We start from the raw sequence: 16,644 nt of genomic DNA on the forward strand, positions 1-16,644 counted from the left end.
GAAGTTCTTGCTTTTTCTGTGTTTTGCAATAGGGAGTAAGTTAAATGACAGACAAATCACACATGGTTCATAGGACAAAGTCTGCTTTTGTATTCCTTCTGGACTGATCATCCATCATGGGTAATATTTAGTTATTTCTCTGGAAAGATACAAGTAGCTCCACTGTTTGAAATGCAGACTTGGGAGTACTGGGTTTCTAATGAAAGAGATTTTGGACCAAATTTGACCATTTTGGACCATTTAATGCTGATGGGGAGATGTTAGTTGCAAAAATACATACAATGTGTTCTGTGAATATTTTCTTTGCACATACTCTGTAAATAAGATTAGATGTATTACAGAGAAGTGAATCATTGAGATCTGTAGGATTAGGAGATTGGCCTGTGACTTCAAAGAGAACTAAATGCTTTTTAACATCTTGCCTTTGACATTATTTTGGGAATGCTTGCATGGCCAGGCAATGGTCATTACAAATCTTTGACAGCAGATGTTGGCCCAAGTTCTCTGCCTTTTTTTAGGGAGGTTTGCAGCTTTCAGTTTGCTTTATCAGCAGAGAAGTGAGATTCTGTTCTCTGAACTAAGGGTATTAAGATTTGGAAAAACATGTGAAATATGTGTAATTTTGCAGAAGACGTAGAAAAGCTACATCAGAAACCATTAAGAAAATGATGGTTCAGAGATGTCTGTTGTGGCTTAACCCAGAACTATTTGAGACACCACAGCCCCAGTGAGTAGGTTTTATGATGTTTCTCTAGGTTTTGTACTGTTCAGTGGCTGATGACTCCACTTGGCTTCAAGTGTTTTACTTCATTTTTAGACAATGGACAGCATCGGTAAGGGGAGTGCTCATTCTACCTTCATCATTCCTGGACAGCAACAAGGCGATCTGGGCATTTAGAAATGACACAGTAATTTCTTGACCCTCACAGCAAATTTTCCAGAGACTTTAGAGAGGCCACGGTCATGCAGACATGTCCACTTCTATACTGTAAGGCAGCATCTTGCTGTGGACTCAGTATCTACAGCACAGAAAATGACTTATCACTCTGCTGTCACTATCAGTATCTGCTCTGTGGTCACTTCCCAAGCTTAAGAGAGAATGTTCTTCCTTCTTTTGCTTTTTGTCCAGTACAGGTGGTACATCATTAAAGCGTCTCCCTGTTTTCTTCATCCCACAATGATTGTCCTCATGACAATGAAATACTGCCTTCTGGAGTACAAGGAAAATTCAATTGAGTAAAAAAGTCTTCCTCTTCCTGCACATGAGGCCTTAAAAGCACCTAGCACTGTGGGATCATCCTTCAGTCAATTTTCTGCAGGCTGCTCAGTACTTTATTGCTGGTGTGTCCCCAAGGGATTCCACTCCTGACATGAGAACCCTATGTGTGCAGAGGCTCAGCAGCTTTGAGTTTTTCAGCAAGGCCACTGGAGAGCTTTTGAGAAAGAAACTGCTGAGCACACAGGCAGCTTCTGGGGTGGCAGGGATGACAGGAAGCTCTACCTCAGAAGATGGAAAATTCCAATTCTCTCTGTTCCCTGAAGTATCTGCCTGACAGTAACTTCTCTCATATGTTATTTGCAGGTTGCCAATGCTTTCTGGAAGTCTAGAGCCAGCCGACTTGGTTTTCATGTGATGTTTACATACTCTCCTTATCACCTCAGGTATTATTTCACTTCCTTATCTTGAATGTGCTTGGTACATGAAGTTATCTGACCTCTGTTCTTCCTCCCTCCTCCTGCCTTCTTTTCTTGGCAGCTGTAATTTCTACATTTTCTTTCCATGATAAACTTTGGTAATTTAATTCCTTTTTTTTTTTTCCCCTGTCCTATTGTAATGTGCACAGGTTTCTACTTGCCTGTAAAATTATTCCTAAAATTTCAGTTGTCCCTATGGGAAATGTGGGTCTTGGCCTATATGTCTATTCCTAATGTATAGTATGTGTAACTGACATTTACATCTGACTTAATGATTTGTAGGATCATATGACAGAGAAATTGTGGGGCAGGGAGGGTGTCATACTCCCCTTTATTTTTTCCAATTACTTCTGACTGTTGCCATGTATTTCTACTTACCTAGTTTTAAACATCTCTTTAACGTGATCAATGTATAACCTAATTTAATAACTTTCACTGTTGTTTGAAAAATATTTGTTTCTTTTTTCCTAATAAAAAGCTCAACTTTTCCTTTCACACTCTTTTTCTTTACCTATTTTTGCATTATCCAAGAAAAGCTTTGTACTGTCATATACTGAAACATAAATGTCAATTTAAAAGCTCTGCAGATAGGACCACGCGTTTTCAGTATCTGAAAATTAGGGGCCTGAGGCTATATTCATTTCATGTCAAATTCCCTAAGTTCGTTTGGATTTTTGTGCCTATAAAGGAGGCTCAATTTGCTTTTAGTATTGGATGTTACACATAGTACATGGCTAGAAAAGACTGTTCTGATCCTTGCCAGAATCCCCACATTAATATTATGCACAGAACACACTTTTGACCAGTGTTGGAATGGAAAGCTCCTCACTTCAATAACCAGCAGGAGCTCAAATCTTTTCCAGTGGCTGCCTCCAGAGTAGATTCTCGCTGTAACCTCTGCCTCATTTTGTTCCTAGATGGATGAGTGTACGGCGTGCTGTCATCAACTAAGCATTGTTCTTTTCCATGTACTTTCCCAAGTGATGTAATTTCAGAGGCAGTCTGATCTTGTAATTATTTTGTGTTAGTCCAAATTTTCAGTGCTGCGTTCCTAGGCTTCATTATAATTTTACCTGGTAATGTTAATTGTGCAAAAAGCTATTGCAAAAACCGCAGTTGCAATCAGGATGGCAGTTTATTACAGGCTTCATAGTTTGGCTGGTCCTTGATAAGTGTAGTATAAATCAGCTTTGGTGCCAGCAATGTGGAGTGTCCCTGGAGGCTGCAGGCACCTGTGCCTCCCTTTTCTTCATAACAAGATACTGTGAATCTCCAGCCAGGTGCCATGTAGGTGTTACCTCCCAACACTGCTGCACTCTTGCTTTCCCGACCCAACACCCATTTCTCTGACTACCCAGGACACCCATTTATCAGTGCTGATTTCAGCATTTAATTTTCATCCAGTTCTCTGGTGTCAAATTTTTATCATATTTTAAGCCATCTCAATACATGAATGTGAACACTTCATCCAAACCTCTTGTACAGTTTCTGGATGCAAGTTTCCCATACCTGTTTTTGGTTTTGCCTTTCAAAAATCACTTGTTTTAGTAGCTGTTTAACCTGACCTTGGTACCTTGGTATTTTGTGGTTTTGTGGAGTTTTGTTGTTGTTGGGGTTTTTTTGTTTGTTTGGGGTTTTTTTTGTTGTTTGTGGTGAGGTTTTTTTTTTGTTTGATTTGTTTTGTTATTTTTTGTTTGGTTGGTTTCTTTGTGGTTTTTTGGTTTGTTTTTTTTTTTTTGTTTGGTTGGTTGGTTGGTTTTTTGTTTTTTGGGGTTTTTTTGTTTGGTTTTTTGTGGGTTGTTGTTGTTGTTGGGGGATTTTTGTGTGAAATGGAAAGTATTCCCCCTTGTGACAGGAGGGAATTTTGTCTCTGGGTTTTTCTCAACCATAAGGTGAAGGTATATGACATATTTCTGGGACTTGTATTTTACTAACAGTAATTGAATTTTTGTCTAGGTCTGGAATGCCTCTGTTACTGGGATTCCTTTCACTCCTAGCCCTCTTAGAAATCTAACTGTCTTGCATTCTCCATGCCACTGATTTATTTCCTTTTGTCATGCTATAAAATTTCTATAAACCTGACTTGTAATTTATTTTCCTATATATCAATGTCCTTCTTAATTATAGTAGAATTTGTATACTTTATTTTGAACCTTAAATAGGAAGAAATTTTTTTTGATAAAATTTTTAATTCTGTTGTTCTTAACCTCCTAACTGAAGGTTCCCTTCTCTGTCAGCTTCTTCTGCTCACAAGGGAAAATTCTGGCAACATGTATTTGGGCAGGTACGCTTATTGTCTTTCACGACATGGATTTTTTTTCTTTCTTCCAGTTTTCTGCCATACCTGGCACACTTGAGCATCAGATAACAAACAAGCTGCAAAGTGGGATCATCCCTGGTTTTGTGCTCTTTTTTTTTTCTAAGACATGAAAGTGGGGGAGGTAGTCAGTCTCAGCAGTCAGGCTTTGATTTGTATGCCACAGATACATGCATGGAGCATGACAGGGCTCTTGGAGCTGGAGGCAAATGCAGGCTGCAAAGATCCTGGGCAGAGCTCTGGGGATGGAAGGGTTGGCTTCTGGAGAGCAGTGGCATCACTCCCAAGCCACATTGTATCCAGAAAACTGCTGGGCAAACGTGGCCATGGGGAGGCATGGCCTAGGTGTGCAGGAGGAGGGATGCATCAGTTCTATTCAACCCAAGATCCCCGCTTGTTTAGTTAGGTTAGTTCGTTTTCAAAGGTGAAGAGAAAGATGAAGAAAACAGCTGTGACACCATCATGGCACAAAGCTCAAACCCCCACACTGTGACAGCAGTGTTTACCTTCCCTGGGGATTGTGATTCCATTTAGAGCATCTTCACACAGGTAGGTAATGTGGAGGAGTGGCACTTTGCAGGGCTGAAGTAATATCAAGAAGAAATCGAAATACTGGGAAGCCCTCTAGGAGATGCAAAAATGCCTGCACCAGGTCATCTTTCTGGTATGCTGATCTTGGAGGGTCTCTATGTAAGGACAGCCCACGCTAGGGTCAGGATACCCTGTGATTTACCCAGAAAGTGCCTCTGATAATTTCATTCCCCATGCGACTAAACGACAGCGTAGTCTATCCTGGGAGTTATCCATGGGAAGGAAGGGGTTGTTATTAAACACAGGTTAATTGCTTCTTTTTTTGAAGGACAGAAATAGGGGCACTTCCAGGAGTCAGGAACAGCTCAACAAGAGGGATTAGAAGTGTCCTATCATTATATGTTTTGGTGGATGCAGAAGTGAAAAATAAAAGTTCTTGGATGTGGCCCAGTTTAATTTGAGGTCAGAGAAAGCTCTATATTCTTCTAACATATCTATTTTAATTGTATTATGAAAATATTCCTGCAGGTTTGGCCACTTTGTGATCAGAGCAACCTGTCTGTAAAATATGTCATCCATTTAAGGGTTTTTTAAAGGAAGAAATATGCGAATAAACAGCTCTGATTTCTTTAGCTCTCTAAAGTACAAAACCAATTCTATTTTAAATTTTTAAAAATAATTCTTTCTCTCATGTGGGACCTTCTCTGCCAAACCAGGCACCTCAGCACAGTTAAAGACAGAAACCTTTCCAAATGCTTCTAGATAGCTTGAAGTGAGGTTGTTTAGGTGCCATGTCTTTTGTTATAAAATATTATAGAAAGAACTCTGATGGGGAAGAAAAACTCTTAGGTTTTTTCCCAGAGGAAATGCCTTTACATAAACACTGATTTGAGTAGGAGGGTCTAATGAAAAATTACAAATTGTTGATATTTTTAAACAAATATTTACAACAGGTATTTCAGCAGGACTGTAAAAATATAAACCCATTCATTTGCCACCTGCAAAGAAATTGTCTGGTTTTATTTTTAATGCCTGTGGGTAGGTAGCAGGAAATTTGTACTACTTATGGGAATCCTAATACATGGAAATATTTTCACTGCTATATTTGTTTGGAAACTCTGTAATTGTGCTGAAAAAAATAGACTGAAGTAGCACTCATATAATTATTTCTAACAATCCTAAAAGTTTTTGCATCCCTGTTCCTTGACTTGAGGAACTCAAGATTACTTGACTTGCTGCTTGGATTCTGTTTGGTTTTCTTGGGTTTTTGGTTTTTAATAATAGGGGACTGGGAGGTGTATTGAGTGTAAACCATCCATGCCAATTGCTCTTCAGCAAACTTTTCCATTAGTTTGACAAAAATGTTCATGGTTTTGTAGTGGTATGATTTTAAATTATTTGGTTCTGTTTAATATCAAACAGTTGGCCTTTTTTACCTTTGTCTTTTAAAGTTCTTATAGTTAAGAAAGAGACAGTAAATCAGCATCCACTGAGTGCAAAGAGACATTTTTGCCAGATTTATACACCTACTCCCAGACTTTCTGTGCAAAGAGGATCTTGGCTCCCAAGGACACCTGCAAAATATTTCCTAAAGTGAGACAGCTATCGATGCACTAGAAAGGGAGAAATACCAGTTGGAAACAATTCTCCAGTAATGTAGTCTGAAAAACTGCTGAATCTGATCCCTCCATAGCAAGCTGCTGGGTAACACACTACTCAGTGCAGTCTTCATTGCCTGTGTGGTGTGGCAAATAGAAGGACAGTGGTAAGGCAAGATACACAAATACCAAGTGTTTCCAGGCCTCAATGGCTGCATGTGATCAGTAGAAGGATAACAGATTTCGCCAGCTCATGATGTGAACATGAAAACTCGCTGAGGTTTGGTTTGGCCAATCGCTGTTTGAAACAGACTTGGGTAAATACATTTTGCAAAAGTGGCTTTTATTTGCCCAAGCAAGAGACAGATGTTTTGAGTTTTTACCAATTACAGGCCTAGAGTGTAAAAAAACTCTGGGCTGCTTGTTCTGAATTTGACCCTTCCATTCATAAGTGAAGGACTGAGCTCTCTGAGAATATCCTAACACGTGGAAACCAATTATTTGCTCTAAGTTTAGCTCCACAGGCTATCAAAAAAGTAAAACAATACAATACACTCTGGCTTCAAGGCATGTAAAATAAAACAGTACTCTATACACAGAATGAAGAATATGTTTCAGGAGAAAGGCAGCACTTTAGTATTTGACATTAGTAAATAAACATGGTGGTAAGTTTGACCAAGAAAGACTGTGTTTTTTTCATTCCCATGGGATGAATATTATTCTTTTATGCCACTGTTTTTCACTAACACTACACCATAAATGATACTCCAAGATAATCAGCCAACAAAGCATATTTTAATTGTCATGAAAGAAAGGCAGCATTGCAGTGTAAATACCAAAGCTTGTAGGTGAGCTGCATGGAATGGCAGTTCCTGGGTTCCAAGGTCATCAGCTTACTCCATGAGCAGAGTTCTCTGCGTGCTGGAGAATGTGGAGGCAAAAATGCTGTCTCATAGAATTACTGGTGTGTCTGAGAGGAGATCTGGGGCAAGTGGGTTTTGCAGAACTGTAATGACACTTTCATTCCTGGAAATTTCTCTGCACCATCTCCATCAGAGCATGGGGAAGCTTAGAGGTCCAGGGTGACATCCCAGAGAGATTTGCCACGAGCTAGGCAGGTTGGCATTTGGGATGCATCCACAGCCTACATCACCATCCATTACTTGCTACTTGGGACCAGAAGAAGGATGGATACCCAGAGATCCCAGTCACCACAAAGCTGCAGGAATATGTGCCTCTGTTACCACTTCACAGGCACAAAACTGGGCTAGAAAATCTAGACAAAGTACTCTCACCCCTGTAGCTCCCTTTGATGTGCAGAGAATTAATTGCCCATGGGTCAGCAACATTTTCAAGCAGCCTTATCGTGAAGTGCAGCTCTAATGGTAGACCAGGGTCACCTGCCTCTCCCAGGCTCCCTGTTGATTTGCGCAAGGTCAGGCAGTGAGACAATGCAGCTGCTGGCAGCTCTGGTGCCTGGAAAGGAAAGAGTTGGGGCTTCAACTTTGAATGCTGAGCACTGTCATTTAGAAGGACTTTGTCCTCCCCATTTTATGAAACCAACCAACTTGCTCTATTAAGAAAAAATGTTACTGTATTTTTTAAGGAAAAAAATCCTTGCTGACCAAATGACTTTGCTTGTGTTCTGCTAGCTCCAATAACATTGCTGTGTGGAAAGCGATCAGCCTTGCAGTTTTAATAATACGTGAACTGCAGCTTTGCTTTGCAAGTGGATGGAGCTGTGTCTGCTAAAACTGTTCCTGCCAGAACAAACACCAGGAGAGATTTCTTTTCCGTATACCAAAGTCTCACTTTAACACTTGCCAGGGAACACTTCCCTTCTTCTCTCTTCTGCCTGTGCTGGACAAATAAAGAGGGCGCTGCAGTACTGGAGGACTACCTCAAAGGTTGCGGGCTGCAGTCCTTAATGCGGTGTTCTCTGTATGTTCAGAAAAGGCTTTACTCTTTCATTTCAGCACTTTTATAAGACCTTAGGGCTGGGGCCTGCATTCTTCTACAGTAAGCTCACGAAATTGGATTCCCTTCGGACTTGCAAACCTTGGCCACATTCATATTTTATGTGAGCCACTCTGCACAAATGATTCTTCTGGTGTTTATTTTTCTTGATTTGAAATAATTCTAATTTCCCTCTGAGGAAACCTTGCCTGTTAATGGCTGCTAGCTGTAGCATGCGGGCAACTATCCTCAGGTCCTCTCCCATGGCTCTGTCTCATCTCATCCATCACCTCCAGACATGAGGTCAGAGGTTACAGGAAGTAGAGAAAAAAATTTATGCTTGTGAAGAACTGAATTGTTTTGCTTAAAATGCTGTCCTGAGGTTAGCTATTCAGGCCTCCTTGGCTCAGGTGGTCTTCTCTCCTGTAGGAATAGAGATCCAAAATTTTCCAGTGGTCAGGTCATAGCTTTGGGCATACTGATAGCAAAAGTACATGCAACTGTACTGACTAATGATAATTAGGAGATGCTCTTTGCAGTTGTTCCACTATATTTATCTGTGGGGTTTTTTGGGAGGTGTATATGTATCTCTGTGTGTGTTTGTAGTTACAAATGTCTGTTAAAGTGAGATGAGGACCTGGATTGAGATCTGTCCCTCACAGCCCCTTTGCCCCTCCAAAGCTGCACCCAGAGTCTGGATCCAAGCCCAGGAGTAATTGGAGAAGAAGTTGGTTCTTTCCTCTCACCAAGATGGGGAGTAGCCAGGAGCAGCAGTGAGCTAATGGTACATTTCAGACTTACAGATGGATGGGACAGGCTATTCCCATAGATTGATACAAATTCAAAGTACTATTTTCCTTTGATTATGAAATTTGCACCTGCAGCTTACTTTTGAGTCCTCCAACCCTGTTTCAAGACATTTACTTTCCTTCAAGGAAAATCTCACAGTCCTTCAAGGACATGAAGCTCTGAAAGAGCATTTTGCAACCATGCAAAACACCATAGTATTCTGGATACCAACCAGGAGCTTTGCTTGAGTAGCCATTGTGCTTAAAGTGAGGTATAGTCATTTCTCTTTGATTTGACTTGCAGTGATGACTCTTAGTGACTATCCTATATTATCTGAGAATATACACACAAGCCTTCCAGAAACATATGGGACTCATTGTCAAATCTTTAATAAGATTTACCAGTCACTACCTTGCAGGAAAAAGACACTTGTGATGCCTGATGGGATAAGAGAATTCCTGCCATGATCTGATATTATTTAATCTGACTATGAGGATTCCCATTCTCACTTCTGATTTGTCCTCTTATTTTTTCCCCATGACTTGTAGTATTTTTTTTTCTTTTTTGTCATCTGTCATCTGCCAATAGACAGATGTTTATCTCTGCTAAGCTGCTGTTGTGGAACACAGACTTATGTAAATTTAATATTACCTGTTTTCACCTAAATATTGGAAGACAACCTGAATCAAACTAAACATTGACATCTAATGTCAACTAACATCAACTTTCTATGTCCTGTAGTCTGGTCACATGCAGAGAAGCTTTTGTTTGTCACTAGTCATACTGCCCTCTCCAATGTGTTTGTGCTTGATTTGTGAAAATCCATGTAGTCAAAAAATGTTACAAGGGAAGCATCCTGTCAATATCTAGATGCAATGCAACAAACACTTGGAAGATAAGCATGCACACTCAGGAATTGGTGGTCAGCTTCTGGTTCCACTGAAGCTTCTGATGTTCATTGAAGCTACATTTGAAACAAATAACCTTGTAAGTTTTTAAAGGAATGGAAGGTTTCGTAAGCTGAAATGCAGGTTAACAGAGAACAGGGATTGGTAGTATTTACACAAGCTGCCCAGTAGAAGGAACTTCTGATTTTTTTTTTTTTTTTTTTTTAAATTTAAATGAGCCAGACAGATTTTATCTTCCTTTGAACTGACAGAGTGGCCTTGACAAGGTGAAGAAGACCTATCAGGTTACCCATAGCTAAACAATGGCAGAAACATCTTTAAAATAAAGAAATTACTAGCTTGTATGAGGTGGAATTTACAACACATTGTTTTATTGACCCAAATTACCTCTTTAATTATCTCTTTTTAAGAGAGAAGTTTGAGGAAACTATGCTATTGTAAATCTCATCATTGTATGAGGACAGTGCTGGAGTATTGCCATGGTACTTTGACACATTATCATCCGAATAAATGATCCAAGTGTTGAAATTCAGTGTGGAGTGATGGGCTTTGTAAAACTTTGCCGTGTGTTTCAGCCCTTCTGGAAAGCACAGTATTATCTGACGGTATGTCACTTGGAGAGGAATGGAAGGACACAAGGGAAAAGAGAATATGGGTTTTGTATGAGCTATGATATTTAAACTAAAGCTATAGATGAAGAAAAGCTTCCTTGTAAACTTGTATTATTAAGACCCTTACTGTTTCTAAATCCTTTTTCTTGCTTTATAATTTTGTGATAAAAAGCGTTACCATTGGTTTCAGATTTACGTAATAACTCTAGTAGCCACAGAGAGAACAAAATGTTGTTTATTTACTTGTAACAGAAACAACTTATGCCCCTCTGCAAACTTCACTGTATAATTTGCACTGTATTTGTTGTTTACGAGCATGCGCACACTAGTTTAAGTACTCCATTCTCCCTGGAATTACAGTTGCCGTACAAGTGGCTATGGCTTTAGTGAAACAGTTGCAGCTCATTATATTTCCCAAAATCAGAAATAATTTGTCACAACCGTGCAGTCAGTGCCTATAATAAACAAAACTTATCTATCAGAATTTCACGGGGTGATGTTACAGTAACAAGCTCTGAGTATTTTTGAGTGTGATTCAATAACATAATAGATTTCTCCCCATTTATCACTTGTGGTTCATTTTGTTTGCCAAATACAGTAGTCAGTTATTGGTTATGCTGATTGCCTACCAAGAGAATGTTTCTTTGAAATGTACCCTTCATGTTTTCACTTCCTTTCTGTGTGTTTGCATGCTGGTTTTATATGTATTTTCCTAGATGCAACATGTTCAGCACAGCCACACTTGCAACCAGACATGTCATAATTTCTGCTTACATTTGTGTTGGTGTCAGCCTCACCCAGCTGAAAAATGCATTGTGTGCCTCCAAATAATAGTGTTTGGAAATCTGACCAAGGCTCACTACAAGGCTCTCTCAAAGCTGATGCTAAAAACTTGCAGAGTTGTCAGTTCACATCAAGTGAAAAAAGCCTAGCTTTGCCCTAGTTGATTATTAAATGTGCTGATGGTGATCTCTAAGGAGATCTAGGCAGCTCTTTCTGTTGATCATACGTTATCACCTCAATTGAGCCTAAAGGGGAAATCTCATTCAGAATGAAATTGTGTCTATTAAGAAAAACACTATGAAGATTTCACACCAAAGAAAATCTTCCTCACGGTGGTTGTTTCCTGCCTCATTCCATAGGAGTGTCTAATGGGATGATGGTGTCCTCTTCCAGATCTTGGTACAGAGTTGGCTCTGGTGCTGTGTGACTCCCAGCTAACATGGGGAGTAAGCCTGCATAGGTGAAAAGACCATATCTACCCCTTTCACACCTGGTCTCCTCACAAATTCTTCTGGAGGGCAGTGGAGAGGCTGTTAGTTTAATCCTGCACTGGGATTCATGGGTTACAGGGACAAAAGCTGGCCTGAAGGCTAGTCTGACCCTCCAAGGCCTCAAATGCATCCTTCAGCTTTGCTTTCTTCCTGCCTTGTTCCTCACTGCTGTCTACTGATCCACACCTCTGGGATCCCAGCTTCTGAGTCTTTGTACCTCAGAAAAGCCCATGCAGGGTGTCAAAACTGCTGCTATAGACTTTCTTCCCTGGGGACTAGGCTTGCTGGATGGGTTATAAAGGATGGATGCTATGGCTCTTAAGGAGGAGTATTAAACAGGTGAAAATAAAGGCATGAGTGCTTCTGTATATTGGCATGTGTGTAGGAAAGACATTGATGGTCTTTGCATCTCTTATTTGAGGAAGTATTGCTGTGTCATGGGTTCAACTGATGCTCAGCCATGCCTTCCTGTTGCCCTCAAACACTAATGCCACCTGAGCATCTAGCCCAGCTTTCAAATCTTCTGCATGTTTCCACTACCAATGCATAAAATAGCTTTTCTCAAACACTGTTAGAAATGTGATGGTTTGTCGCTGTTGAGCAGCTAGCAGAGTAATGAAGGCACCAGTTATCAGTGGCAAGAAGGAATGACCTTTATTGTTTTGATTTCATCACATATATAGAGTTTTCAAAAGTCACCCAGATTGGTCAGTCAGACGCCTTCCCCCAGGCCTGATTGGCCAGGCCTGCACCGTCCAAGTTCTGGGACACTGTTCCAATAACATCCAAACTTTATCTTTATTTATAAAACACAAGAAGAATTCTCGTGGGAAAGACCTGTGCTAGCCACAGTGGTTGTGTAGGCAAGTCCAGTTTTCAGAGTGTACTGATGTTCCCTGCTAACAACTGCATCACATGTGGTAAAGAGGGCAGAAAAAGAGAGACAAAGGAGTTCCTCAGATACCAGTTTGGTTTCTTGGACACCAAATAGGGCTTTCTGGTGTTTTGCCTTCTGCCCTTTTGTAGTTTAGGTTTGCTGTCAATGAAAGTGCTGACATTACTCCAGGAGGGCTTGTTTCCAGTTGTGCATATGCTGATGGATGAGATTGAAGCAGGTCAGCTCAGCTTTATCATGTCCCTCAACAGTGTCTGTAATGAGGCAGGGAGGAACACGCTGGGAATTCAAGGAGCAGAGGTTTTTCTCTCTGCTCTTTGATGCTTGGATGCAAATATCAGAGGAAAATAAAAAGCTGTATAAACAGAAAGCACTTTTCAGGCACTTACACCACACCTTATTGCTACTTCTATCTTCTTGTGCTCCAGATCTGCAGGAAGCACAGCATTAAAAATAAAACTCACTGGAGAAAAGGTGGAGGGGAGCATTTGTAATATGCTTCATTTTCTATGAAAGCAAATAGTAAGCAGGCAAAACTATCACTGGTGGGATTAAAGCCATACTGGTAGCAGTGCCTGAGTTGAACTGCCTGGGGAATAAGACATATAAAATAAAACAAAACTTGTGTCATCCCAGGTCATCTTCTCTTTAGGACCACTTCTCCCTTTCTGTCTTATGGTGCTTGGTGCAGAGAGCCAGTCCTGCTGCTGCTTTTTGGACTGTCAGTCTGTCTTCTCTCTCTTTTTCTTCTGGGTCATGTGGTTCTTTTAAAAAAAAATTAATTTAATTTGTTTGTTTGTTTGTTTGTTTGTTTGTTTTTGAGGATTTTGCACACTCCTATACAGGAATAGACCATCTCTGAAAACAAAAGTATGTGGCATTAGTTCTTCAGGGTTACAAACATCATTTTTTGTGTCATAGATGTGGGTGACATCACTATTTGCACATATTCTTTGTCACTTTTTTTGTGGCAAATCCATCCTATCCTTGTTAATTTACAGGGGGTAACTTTTTTTTTTTTTTGGTGGTTTGTGGCTTAAAAGAAAATAGTGTAAGAGTCCCACAATACTGATTTGTTATATACCAGAAAATTTTTTTTAGGGATCCTGTGAACCCCCTGTTTTACAGCTTTCTTAGGCACAGGTACTGTAAGTTCCATTGAAATAAATTTCAAAGAAAACCAGCTATGCTGTAGTTAATTTTCCTCCTCACTTTATTAGTGTGACCATGGATAAATAGACTTGTCACTGGTTTTAAAGAAGAATGCTGCAGAATTCAAAGGAATAGGTGGTAAGGAAAGTAATTTTAAGGGGTCCTTTCTCTGTAAATCTGGGAATGTTTACTGAAAATAATGTCTAATGCAATCACTGTCCCTTTAAATACTTGGTAATCAGTAGCTGGAGCAAAGAATGTTGTACAAATGCTCTTCAAAAGCAAATGGAGGAATGGTTAAACCCCAGTGTGCTCCATTACAATTACCTGTAGTAAGATGCATGGTAATGTCTAGCCAACCATGTTCTTAAAATAGTGGACACATGACTTCCTACCATTTCCTCTCACACTATTGGAACTAGCACCTGTCTGTTAGTAATGAGGGAGAAAGGAAGCTAACACAGATGGGAAAAGGAGAATGCTGTGAAGACATTCCCGAAGTTATGACCTTATTTCCCTTTTTCCCCTCAATTTCTGTCTGTGGAACACAGTCACCTAAAGAAATCTCCTACTAAGGGACTCAGGACAGCAAGAGCAGGAATATTTTGTAGGATGTCCTCTGGTTGTGCTTGCTGGTGCCCCCTTTTACACAGAGATCAGTGCTGCACATCAGGTCTGTGCCTGTAGGTAACAGTTTGTATTATGCCTAGAAATAAACATTGCCACATGGAGAAAGCCTTTGTGTGGAGCAGCCATCCATTTGGGTGACACCAGTTGCCAAGTAAATGTCATCGTGATTTGTTACTCATTACGTTGGCTCCCTGTGAAATACAAAGTTTTATTGAATGTCTCAGTGGTAATCTCCAGAATCCTCAAAGGACTTGGCAGAGTCAGCCAAGACAGTGTCTCTCTCGTGGGAATGACATCCTGGAACAGCTGCTTTCCCCAGAAACTATGAAGATGTCACTTTTGAGTCTGAGGGTGAAAGTGATTTGTAGAGGGAGGCCTTTGTAGCATTTGAGATGTCCTCAATCTCGGGTGGGAAAGTTGGAAATGCTAAGACCTTGTGGTCTGCCGCACAGATCCCCTGCTCACAGACTCAGCTCACCAAGGAAAGGGGAAGGAACCTGACAGATGTGAACCTGGCAAGTGAAATGAGATGTGGCAAAGAGAATTCAAGAAAATCGAGAGAATTTAAATGTTTCTGAAAGATGGATATCTACAGTTTATGTTACTTCTCTGTATTTTTTTATCTACAAAAGCATCTGGTTTTCACAAGTGCTAAAAGGCCTGGATCACTACAATGACCTCAGACATTAAAAGTTTAACATCAGGCACACCCTTTGGAAAAGCTCAGTCTTTTACTCTGTAGGTCAGCCAGTGTCAAATATGCTATTTGGAGTCATTTATCCCCTTGTAGGCAGCAAAGTACTGTAGTACTTTTTTTTTAGTAGGTAGATCGAGGTAACAAATCCTCATGTTGATGGACTCAGGATTCAGCTTTCATTCATTTTGTATCCCTCTTGTATTCATATTTCTTCTATTGACAGAAAAATATTTGCTTGTTGCTATGTGAAGAACTATTACACAGAAATTTGACTTCTGAGAAGGTTTTCTGGCCATCTGTGGTCAATCTAAACATCTGGTTGTGCTCCAAGAAGATCAAGTGGAAAGCCAGGTCCCCTGTTCTGCATTTAATTATTTCTAAGAAGTTACAATGGGTGCATTGTGCTGCAACCTTTGCAAGTGTCACTGGTGACCAGACTGTTGCAATACTATTTCAGTAATGCAATATGAGGCTACATCTGAGATCTATCTGTAAAATGCCAATGAAGAATTTGGCAGCTTGGTTTTGCTTTTGTTTCCAGGACACATTTCTCAGGGAACTCACGATGTAAATACTTGCTGTTCATACTTCAAGTTGCTGGGTAGAGTTTTCCTTTAGACAGCCTGGGATGTGTCTCTTGGCCAGCCATTGCTCCTTTCTGTGCTGGAGTGCTATGGCAGAGGTAGGAAGAATCTGAAGACTTGTCTGGAAGTACAAAAGAGGTTAAACCAAGAGTACTTCGCCGTGAGGTTACCAGCCTTGGTCCCCATACTGAATCCTGGATTTGAAAGACTAGTTTATTGAACCTAAGTGTGTTCAAAGATCTGTTGATTTCTTAGCCTTTCAAGAGCATAGAGAGATTTGCCAGTGAGTCACCCTCAATAAAACTGTTGGATGTTTGAGTAATCTCCTGTCTAGGGAGGGTCAACATCACCTTTGTAAAAGGATGCTCATCCACACAAACCTGGTATCTTCTTCCAAAGAGGCTTAAAGGCACATAAATAAGAGGCATTTATTTGGCCAATTACTGTTAATTTTTCCAGACTTTTGACAGACTTTTTTCATCAAAATCTTTTAAGGAACAGAACATGAGACAGAAGATCCTTAAACAGATATATAATTGAAAAAGAATCAGAAATTAGTTGTTTGAATAAATCATCAATTCTTGAAGCAGGATGATGTCAGCAGGTGGAATAAATGGTGATCAGTGGTAGGACCTTTTATGTTCAGTGAGCAGCAACATGAAAAATCTTGCCGATGAAACTGAATTACATAAACCAGAAAAGATGAGGGATTTCTGTGAACAGTTGTAGAAGGATCTATTGGATGTCATTCAAGGTAGATAAAAAGAAGGTGATAAAAATGAGGGGTAAATGGTCTTAAATTAGCCTGTTAAATGGCAATTTCTGAGCTAACCATTACAGCTCAGGATTAAGATCATGGGTACAACAACAGATTCAAGAAGATACCAGCTCAAGACAGGTCAAAGAAACATAAAAAATGGCATGGTATAATGGGAGAAAAACCAGAGAATATCATTTTGCCAATCATTTAAATCCATAAGTCTATAAATTGATTTAGTTGGAAATTA

At 40.0% G+C, this 16,644-nt stretch overlaps 1 long non-coding RNA gene across 1 annotated transcript in view; it reads left to right on the plus strand.

Moving 5' to 3' along the window:
• Positions 1-16,644, plus strand: part of LOC146424719 (uncharacterized) — a 54,113-nt gene that overhangs the window by 13,322 nt on the left and 24,147 nt on the right. The window contains exon 3 of the long non-coding RNA XR_014846949.1: positions 1,583-1,662. This is a non-coding gene — a long non-coding RNA (uncharacterized LOC146424719). The remainder of the gene's footprint in view (positions 1-1,582; positions 1,663-16,644) is intronic.

Source organism: Lichenostomus cassidix, chromosome Z (genome assembly GCF_008360975.1).
Source record: "Lichenostomus cassidix isolate B80296 chromosome Z, HeHo_3.0, whole genome shotgun sequence".
NCBI lineage: Eukaryota > Metazoa > Chordata > Aves > Passeriformes > Meliphagidae > Lichenostomus > Lichenostomus cassidix.